Genomic DNA, 11,396 nt, shown 5'->3' with positions numbered 1-11,396 from the left:
GGCACAAGTGCTATCGGACTCAAGGTGCAATAAAACAGTAAACTTAAATCCTGCCATGAGTCATTGGGAACAGGGCATCTTTGCACTCAATACCCCATTTAAATTCTGCACAGTAGTACACCTGCCTTGCATGTATATCACTGTTTGTGTTTTATTTGATAATATTTCTTGTTCTTGCTTTCATTATGTTGAACTAATATAGCTATTCTACACTCTTGAATCTTGGATGGTCTGAGCTTCCATACTTGTATTTGCAGAACAAAATCCTTTTGTTAGCAGGTGTCAAAATGGCTTGCACAACACTATGTATATCAGAGGATCCATGACACATTGGTGGCAACCAGCCATAGAGTGGTCTCTTTAGCAATATAGAGTTTGTTTTGCATACCGCAGTCTTTAATGCCACCCATTTGGCTAATTGTATAGGGAATATAGATAAATGAGGAGCACACCTAATTAGACAATATGCAGGCAAATATTCAAAACGAGGTGCAAATAAACCAAAAGTCGCCCCTACTGAGCGACACAATATAACAAGTATAGAAAATTAGTTCTGCACACTCAATAGAAATTTCCAACTCAGGTGGTAAGATTTGAAAAATGTTTTACTTGATAAGAAGACAGGAACAGTGACATCATCATCACAATAAACAACAAACATTTTGCATAGTCATAGTATACATACCACCCTTAGGTACAGAATAAAGGCAGACAAGAAATTACAAGTAGCGGATACACCTGCAAAAATGAGAATAACCCCACATTTTTCAAATCTTACCACCTGAGTTGGAAATTTCTATTGAGTGTGCAGAACTAATTTTCTATACTAATTGTATAGGGAACCCTTGCAAAATGGAATGGAGCGAAGCAAAGAAAAAAGACTGCAACAATAATGAAAACCTTTGCTTTTGTCTTCTCTGTTGTACTGCTGTCTTTGCTTCTAGATTTTGTGTATGATTCATAGACCTTTTTTGAAATAATTGTGTAGAATATTACCATGAGGGTAAAAGTAGTCCAAAATATAAATTGACAAAAATTATTTACTGTTTCGTGCCAATTCATTCAGTTTGCTTTTTAGAGAAGCACATTTTTTAACATGAAATGGTGTTGCCTTTTCATTGGAAAGTATCATGTTAGGTATGGATATTCCAAACATTAGCAGCCATACTGCTATGGAAAGTGTTCCTGCAATGCACACGTTATCTACCCACTTCTTCCAAAATGGTCGTGCAATTTTAGGACGCGATTAAGTCCAATGAGTCCAAGAAGTATTATATTAATGTACATAGATACATAAAATACCACTGATGAAAAGCAGCAAACAAATGCTCTCATTTGCCATGACCCAATTCCAGAATCTTTAAGAATCTTAAAAGGTAACATGAAAATCATTATGAAGTCAGCAGCCAATGTGGTTTTTAGGTAGATGATGAAAACTGTGTGGCTGTGAACTTTGTAGAAAATCCATATGGAGAAGCCATTCAGCATCAATCCAAGGAAGAACACAATGGAGTAGAGGACTGGAAACACAACTTGGTAGATTTGTCACAGACACAGTGTTTGGAGAGCAATGAGGAGCCATTGGAGCTGTTGAATACTTCTGAGATTGTGGTTGGAGACAAAGACTAAATAACAAAACAAACAAACAAACTGTAAATTAGATGTCCCATTGAGCAATTCTGACCTATACGTGTACTGGAGCACCCATCTAGCATAGAAATAAATATAAAAATACATACACTTTCTAATTGCCAACAAAATCAACGAAGTCAGGTGATCAGAAACCTCTGACTAAAAATGAGGACATTGCTGAACCACATACTGGCATATACATTTTTTTATGCTGATTCATGACCAGTGTACATGCTGATTCTACAATCTGACTGCCACCAGTTACACATGAATCAGTCTCAATGTTTGTGTTGTAACTTTTGTAATGCATTGATAGTCAATTTGCTCATCTCATTCTGTAAATATATGGTTCTGTTTATTTTAAATCAAGCGTTGTCCCTTGAGAAGTTGAGAAGACCCTCAAGTAAACCCATGGATCCATGACTAGTAACCCATGTTTTGACCTACTCAGACTAGCTACCTGACTTGACCTGCAACTGCAACCAAACCCTCTACTCAGTGGTCCACATAAAGTGTCAACATAGGGCAGCAGAAGGTTGCAACCCATGATTTCCTGACCTGCTGTAGGAATTATAGGAAGAGTTAGTGAGTGCACTGTGCAAGTAATTCATTATTTGGTGTGCTGCTCTGTATAATATCTATATATATATATATAATGACTGCTATATTCACATGATAGCTCTTCACTTAAAATTGGATCTTACAGATAATATCATACACTTAAAAATTCTAATAAGGGCAGTAACAAAACATTATCTTATGAATACTAAGCATGGTGCCCTGTATATAGTTGCTGAGTATATAGTGAGACCACCGTGTATAGTTTGTATGTGACTAAGTAGCATTGATGGACCTGTAGCCTGTGAATTCATTATGTGGCAGTTCTAAGACATCATATGTTAAGGAGTACGGTTTCCAGATAAAACTTTTAACCCCTTTAAAGGAAAACTATACCCTCTGAACAATGGAGGTATCTATAAAAAGATATTGCTTACAACAGCTCATATGTAAAAACCTGCTTCATGTAAATAAACCATTTTTCATAATAATATACTTTTTAGTAGTAGTATCTGACATTGGGTAATCATAAATAGAAAATTGCCATTTTAAAAAAAACAAGGGCCACCCCCTGGGAACGTATGATTCACAGTGCATACAAACAAACCATACATGTTAGGTCACATGAGCCAATTAACAGACAGTGTTCAATGACGATAGAGCCTGAATGGGCTTGGGAGGGACATGACTGTAAGGCAATGGGGGGAGTGAATAGGAAGTATGGGAAAAAAGGAAGTGGTAATAGCAACCAGGCACGTGGGGTTGGGGGTATATATATAATAGTAAGCCTGGGAAAGTGCCACTTCCTTTTTCCTACTTACCAGCAGCATTCAGGTTGGAAGCAGGTCCACCCTTCCCACCCATTTACTGAGCAACAGGGTTCCTATGGTAAGTATGAGGGTTTTTGATTAAGGGGGTGATTTTTTTCAGGCAGACAAGGGGGTATTAGAGGGTGAATTCTCTGTCGCAGCATCTGGCGGTGGAAAAGCAGAAAGTTAAAGGAGGAACTATGATGAGTTCCAGAGAGAAAGAGGAACACTGGATATATGGCCAACTCGGGCATGGGGTCCCAGGGTGGCAAAAGTAAATAATACCATTGAGTCAGTGTACTGCGGCTGATGGGTAAACAAAATCATGAGAGGGTGCAGTGGTACAGAGGTACAATGCACAGGATGGGAATCCCAGGACTATTTGCCCAAAGGGAATCAGGACAAGTTTTGAAACAGTTAGGGGCACATTTACTAAGCTCGAGTGAAGGATTCGAAGTAAAAAAAACTTCTAATTTCGACATTTTTTTTGGGTACTTCGACCATCGAATAGGCTCCTTCGACTACAACTTTGACCTCGATTCGAACGATTCGAACTAAAATTCGTTAGACTATTCGACCATTCGATAGTCGAAGTACTGTCTCTTTAAAAAAAACTTTGACTAGCTACTTCGGCACTTTAAACCTACAATGTTAGCATATGGGGACCTTCCCTATAAGTTTGCTAAGCTTTTTCTGATCGAAGGAAAATCCTTCGATCGATGGATTAAAATCCTTTGAATCGTTCGATTCGAAGGATTTAATCGTCCGATCAAGCGATTTTTCCTTTGATCGTTCGATCAAAGTATTTGCGGTAAATCCTGCGACTTCGATATTTGAAGTAGAAGGATTTTACTTAGAGGATTGAATATCGACGGTTAATTAACCCTCGATATTCGACCCTTAGTAAATGTGCCCCTTAGAGTTACAATATGAAATGGTTATGGATGTTATAAAATTGTCATATGCTTTATAAATGTGTAAATATGTATTACAACTATGTATTATGTATTACAACTTATTGATGGTTGAGCATGTAAAATGAATAAAGAAGCTGCGGCCATCATTATCCAACAGAAAATTGTTATTTTCTTCTTTTGGGGTGATGTGTTTTGGTGGGGTGCAAAAGGCGCAACTCGTGAGTGTTATGAATGGTAAGTACATGGTTGGGTCCTCCTCTCCACATTCTTTCCCCTCCAGACCTTTCACAGTCATGTCTTTTGCTTCCACACTTCTTCCTGTTACAGTTAGAGCTGCAGTATTTCTGGTCAGATGATCTCTGAGGCAGCACACAGACCATCACAAAATGGTGGCTCAAGGCAAGAGATGTAAAAGGGCAATATCTACTTAAATATATATTCCAGTTTGCTAAGATTCTTTAATGTTACTTAATTTGATAAAAAAAATATCTGTTGCTTAAGTATTCATTTTGGGGGTATAATTTTCCTTTAAGGCTAGAGTTCCACTAATACTTTAAAGTAATTAAGACAGTAATCTTTAGCTAATCAAGACAGTTCTATTATGATAATTCCGCAACATTACTACACACTCCCCACAAAATACATATTTAAGTCAATAACTACTCTAATGAGTAACTAGGGTCCAAATTACCCTAGCAACCATGCATTGATTTGAATAAGAGACTGGAATATGAATAGGAGAGGCCTGAAGGATCAGTAATAAAAAAGTAACAATACAATACACTGTAACCTTACAGAGCATTTGTTTTTTTTAGAAGAGAGTCAGCGAGGTCCATTTAAAAGCTGCAAAGAGTCAGAAGAAAAAGAAAAATAACTATAAAAATAAATAATGAAAACCAATTTAAAAGTTGCTTATAATTCGCTGTATAACTAGAACATGATAAAAGCTACCCTAAAGGTGAACCACCCCTTTTTTAACACGTTTCATTTCATCAGCTTCCTTGCCCTCTTCCTTGACTGTATTTTAAACAAATTAATAAAGCTGCATTTGTGTTACCAAAGTTTGCTTTCACCGTGGATCGTGTTCCGGTGCTATAATCTGCATTGCCTATGTATTGATGCATATGCCAACACTCCAGATCTTGTGAATGCTCTCATTTGGATTATAGCCTAAGGTACTACTTACTGCCCAGATCCATGCATAAGTTATGAATAATATCTTAATTAGTCCATAGGCTGGAATATACAGAAATGTAAAACAAGTGTACTGAACAATCTTCAAACATACTGCAAATCAATAGACATAGTCTAGAAAAGACACACACATTATACCCACCTGGAATCTGGTTACAGTCAGCACATCTGTTAAATCAATGGACATTTTGCTGTGTGAATTTATTTCCATTTCTACTTAATGTCTTATGCTTCCTTTTTCTGGATCCACTTCCTTTTTTCCCCTTTTATTTCATATTTTCTTTTGTCATCTTTATTTGTTTCTTAAATGCTGCAATGCTGTGTATGTAGCTCTTGTAGCTTGTAAAGCCACAAGGCAAGTTTTAATGTGTTTAATGCTCAGCTTCTTGGCATTCCACTGACTCTTGTTTTTAAATAACTAGTAAACCATGTCCTTCCTTTTAAAGGAAACCACTACGCAGAAAAACTTCTTTAATGCAAGAGTCCTGTGAACTATTCTCATTTGATAATGTGCATCATTTCTGAGTAAGGTTATACTATGTGTCACAGAAGCTGTGTGTGTTGCAGTACATATTCTGTGCAGTTATCCAATACTAAGGGGCACATTTACTTAGCTCGAGCAAAGGATTAAAAGAAAAATACTTCGAATTTTGAAGTATTTTTTTGGCTACTTCGACCATCGAATTGGCTACTTCGACCTTCGACTTTGACTGGAACGATTCGAACTAAAAATCGCTTGACTATTCGACCATTCGATAGTCGAAGTACTGTCTCTTTAAAAAAAACTTCGACCACCTATTTCGCCACCTAAAACCTACCAAGCACCAATGTTAGCCTATGGGGAAGGTCCCCATAGGCTTTCTAGGCAATTTGTGATTGAAGGAAAATCGTTTGATCGATGGATTAAAATGCTTTGAATTGTTCAAGGATTTAATCGTTCGATCAAACGATTTTTCCTTCGATCGTTCTGAAGTGTGGCCCCTGCTGTGCCATCCTCACCCCCTATAGGGCAGTTGCCACTCGCCCTGCCCCCCCCTGTAAATTTAAAGTACCATCAGCGCATCAGGGGAGGGAGATCTATGGCCTGGGCGAGAGCTGTGAGGATCGGGTCAGGGCCGGTGGGGCCCACAAGGGCCAGAGTTCACCAGGTTTTTTCCCGTTGTCCCGCCAGCCCAGTCCGACCCTGTGTATATATATATATATATATATATATAACCTGCCTACCTGCTAGTTTATCCAGAGGAAGGCAAAAAACATATGAAGCCTTGGGGGTGGGAATTCCTTCCTGACTCCAAAATGGCAATCGGACCAGTCCCTGGATCAAGTTGTACTATGAACTATCTTCCATAACCCTGTATTCCCTGCCTTGCTAAAAAGCCACCCACCACCTTCTTAAAGCTATGTAATATATCAGCCTGTACGACTTTGATAGAAAGATCGTGCTTGATTTTATTTCAATATGTCAGCTCCTACACTTGGGCTGTCATCATTCCTGATGACGGCACAAGTGTAGGAGCCGAAACATTGAAATAAAATCAAGCACAATCTTTCTATCAAAGTCCTTGGAGTGCGGTTTCATTTTTGATGTTTGTATAATTGATTATAACCAGCACCCAGGCATTTATTTTGTGATTGGTGCACCAGCTCTGGACAGTATATATATATATATATATATATATATATATATATATATATATATATATATATATATATATATATATATATATATATATATATATATATATATATAATCTGTGTGAAACGACCGCACTCTGTAGACCGGACTTAGTGTAATTCTTGTGGGTGCAGGGTCCAAAAATAAATAAAGCACTGATTTTTGATGAAATAATTTTGGTGTGCGGATCCTTATGAGCAAATCTATATATATATATATATATATATATATATATATATATATATATATATATATATATATATATATATATATATATACTGTATATATATAGGGACCCATGGAGTTAATGTGCCCCTATGGCTTTAAATCCCTACATTTCCTGATCTCCCTAGTTGCTGGGCAGATGCCCATGTAGCTAATTGTAATATTCATAGTTATGCTATTGGCCAAGTGGTGTTGTGGCCTCCCCTTCCAGTCTAACTAGATTGCTTGATTTTCTGGATAAACAAGAATCCAAAATGTTAACAACTTGTACCACTACTGTCATACATGTGTAGGGACCCGAAGGGTTAATTCCCTACAGAGAGCCACATGGCAGAGATATGGGGTTTCCCAGGGGCTGGGGCCAGAGCATTGTGGGTGCAGCAGGGCAGATACTGCAGGATACCACAAGGTGTCGCTGCTGCACCACTTTACTATAAAAGGGAGAGCCATGTGCTCAGATTTCTGCTGTCTTACTGTTGGATGTTACTTCTTGGAGGAGAGAGTGAATTCAGAAGCCAAGATGTAGAGGCAGGAGGCCTCTGAGGCTGGGGTAGGCGACCCCCATGCCTGGGAGTTAGATCAGGAGGTTCTCGAGCTCCGGATTTTCTGAATGTGGAAATTGCTCACGCTATAGACAGTGCTGGGAGTTACAGTTCATCTATGCATTCATCAAAGCTGCATTTCTTGGATAAAGATCTATCACTGTGGATGCCTGTTTCCGCTCTGTGTGAGCCTGTTAGCTCTGTGTGTGAGCCCTCGGGTGAGTCTGCTTGGGGAGAGTAGAGGAAAGAGAAAGGATCTAGTGGGGTTTCTGTTGTGTCACAGGCTGTTTGTGTGCCTGCCACGTGGGAGCCAGTACCTTGTCCATCGCAAAAGGTACTTGGGACAATATTGCTACCTGGACCATTTATGCTCTTGTTGGGAAAAGGGACAGAGACTCTTTGTCACCAAAAGAGTAGTGCGGGACTTTGCCTGGTAGGGAATTACCAGGATAGGACTGGCACAGGGTCACCAGGGAAGTGGGTCATGCTTTTACATGCATATGTGTACTTTACAGTTTATTTCCCCTTTAATCTGCAGTTCCTTGTATAAAGTTGATATTTTTATAAAGCAAGTGTGTGCATATTAAATGATTTCCTAATGGGGCCACCTGCAGGTGTATTCCCGGATCCCATTAGGTGGAGGCACTGCCAGAGAAGAGTTTTTCCAGTACCCTTTCACCTAGCAAAGGGGACTCAGGACCTGTACTTGGTAAGAAATGGTGTGATGTATAACCTTTGGCACAGGGGGGTGGCCAAAACGGGGGTTACATGTGTATACGTAAGAATATATGAATAAGAATTGCACAAATTACTACAACAGAAAATCTTTACATGTGAACAATTTGTTCATTATACAATCACATTTTTTAATTTTAAATACATGGAGACTATAATCATAGTTGCAGATAAATATGTTTTTAAGAAATGAAAGTAATTTCATCAACATTTTCTACTCTATTATTTAGTGTACCATTCAGAGGTAGAGTTATATCTCTACACCTTAAAGGGGATATAAGAGCAAAAAAATACCATTTTTACTTTCTTTAAAAAGAAATCTATCTCCAATGTACTTTAAAAAATGTCTTCCGTTTTTATAAGAAACACTCATAAGCCACAAGTGTTTTGAAAACTCTTATTCATCCATTCATGAGTTATCAATCATATCTGAATGAGTCCATACACTTACATATACAGAAATGTAAAACAAAACAGATAGGGGCCAATTCACAAAGGGTTGAATATCGAGGGTTAATTAACCCTCGATATTCGACTGGGAATTAAAATACTTCTATTTTAGCGCAAATAGTGCGATCGAACGGTCGAAGGATTATTCCTTCGATCGAACAATAAAATCCTTTGAAACGAACGATTCGAAGGATTTTAATCCAACGATCGAAGGAATATCCTTCGATCAAAAAAACGTAGGAAAGCCCATGGGGACCTTCCCCATAGGCTAACATTGAGTTCAGTAGCTTTTAGATGGCGAACTAGGGGGTCGAAGTTTTTTCTTAAAGAGACAGTACTTCGACTATCGAATGGTCGAATAGTCAAACGATTTTTAGTTCGAATAGTTCGATTCGAAGTCGTAGTCGAAGGTCGTAGTAGCCCATTCGATGGTCGAAGTAGCCCAAAAAACACTTCGAAATTCGAAGTTTTTTTACTTCGAATACTTCACTCGAAGTTAGTGAATTGGCCCCATAATGTTAAATATATGTAACTTTGTGCATATGAATTGTAATAGACTTGAAAAAATATATACATACAGACATACTTAAATACACATTTTACCCACCTGGAATTTGGTGATGGTCGGCACAGCTGCTAAATCAATGGACACATTGTGGTGTGAATTTATTTCCACTTCCACTCACTCAATGTCTTATGCTAGATTATAAAGCCACAAGTTAGTTGTCGTGTATCTTCTTCTGGGTTTAGTACTCAGCTTTCTGGCACACCACTAACAGCTGTTTTTTAAATAACAAATAAACCATATCCTTCCTTTTAAAGGAAATAACTATGCAGAACATTTTCTTTAATGTAAGAGTTGTATAAACTTCTCTTATAGGAGAATGTCCATCATTTCTAAGGAAGATGTGTGTCACAGAAGCTGGGTGTATTACCGTACATATACTGTGCAGTTACTGGATAGCAATTGTCTGAAATAGGATTTATTTTTGGTTTTACCTGCAGCTGTTGTAAGGTTTTATATAGACATGCCTTTTTCATTCATTTCACTTATTTTAAGGGGGTCTGTAATCTTATAGACCAAGAGTAATATTAGTGAATGGAAAGATCTAAGGGTTCATGTTTAAAGCGCAGGGTAAGGGCAAAGTGCCCAAGCAGCCATTTTTTTGCACACTGGCACACTGCACTGCACTTTATTTTCCTAATATGTCTTTTCCACAATTTTTTTTTACTTATAGGTTTTGACACATAAATGGTTTAGTAGTGTGCTTTTGTCGGCCTGCCATTCCGCCCCCCCTCCCATGTACTGTAAATGTCAACCAAGTTGTTTGTCAGTAGTGTATTGCAAATTGCTCATGCATGTCGGAATCAGCCAGAGAAGGTGCCCCACAGGATGAGAGTGTTAGTTGGAGCTTGGAAAAAAATACATTAATTTGAGGAAATGATGGAAAAAAAGAAGTACATTCAAAAATAACTGTAAGAAAAATACTATACTGCTTAATTACCCCCCAAGAATAACGAACTGCCTGAAATAAAAGTTCCGTCAGATGCCTTTACTTTATTTCCCAAGAGGGTCTAAAACCACCCTATTTTAATTATGAATGTGTCTCCCAGCCTTTTCTCAGAGCTGTTTCAATCAGATTCAGGTAAGCTCAACCCCTTCTTGACATTGAGTACTTTGTACAGATTGTACAATATCAGTCTTAATCACTGAAAACCAGTAGGCGCAGCCACTTCGTCTGGCATCTTTATGCACGAGCAGCTATGTTTCCTTTGGCCACTTGGGCCTTCCCCTGATTCGGCTTCTGTTTCTGTCCATACATGCATGGTTTACATATTTGAGGTCAGTTGCTGCAGATCGTAGGTTTGGAAGTTTGGAAATAATTTATTTCCCCAGAAGAAGTCTGTCCATGATGAAACACATCATGCAGTGCTGCATTGATGTTTGCTATTGGGTATTGATGCACTGATATTTGATGAGTGACTGCCTCTCCAAAGTGCACTTGTATTATTTAATAAACTTGTGTGAAAGAGTGTACTCTTTTTTTCTATTTACTTTGCAGTGTGTGTACGCCTAGAATATTATTGCGTAGTTAATCTCTGTATTTAAGGAAATGGTACATTACAGCATTACATGACACAATGACTCCCAGCATCAAATGACACAGTGGGGCAAATTCACTAAGATTCGTAGTTGCGCCAGCCGTAACTTCGCCGCACTTCGCCACACTTCGCCAGGCGTAGTTTCGCCAGCGCTCCACAAATTCACTAAAATCCAAAGTTGCGCTCAGGGGTAGCGTAAGGTTGTGAGGTTGCACTAGCGTTGATTCGCTAAGCGAAGCGAAGGTTAATTTGCATATGGCGCCAAATTCAAATTTCAATGGAGGAATATGTAGAATCACTACAAATGCCTGGGAAACCTTCAGAACATCAAATACATTTTTTATTTTGCCCTACACATGTGCCCACTGTATAGTTAAGTTGCCATGAGTTAGGAAATGTAGGGGGGAAGGAGGGGAGCCCCAAAAATGTTTTCGATCTTTTTCAGCCTATCACCCATAATATAGAAAAAATGCCAGCGTTTTTTGGGACTTAGAAAAAATGTGAACTTTTTTTGAAGCAATCCCTATCTACTCTATTGCGCTTCGCCTGGTCTGAG

The 11,396-nt window shown here is 38.4% G+C and overlaps 1 pseudogene; it reads right to left on the bottom strand.

Annotated features, from left to right (window-relative positions):
- Positions 1-5,484, bottom strand: LOC108717586 (annotated as a pseudogene).
- Positions 5,485-11,396: the final 5,912 nt, after the last annotated feature.

The sequence above is a fragment of the Xenopus laevis genome, chromosome 5S (assembly GCF_017654675.1).
Source record: "Xenopus laevis strain J_2021 chromosome 5S, Xenopus_laevis_v10.1, whole genome shotgun sequence".
Lineage (NCBI taxonomy): Eukaryota > Metazoa > Chordata > Amphibia > Anura > Pipidae > Xenopus > Xenopus laevis.
The sequence above is the reverse complement of the archived record's forward strand: the minus strand, read 5'-3'. Positions and strand labels throughout refer to the sequence as shown.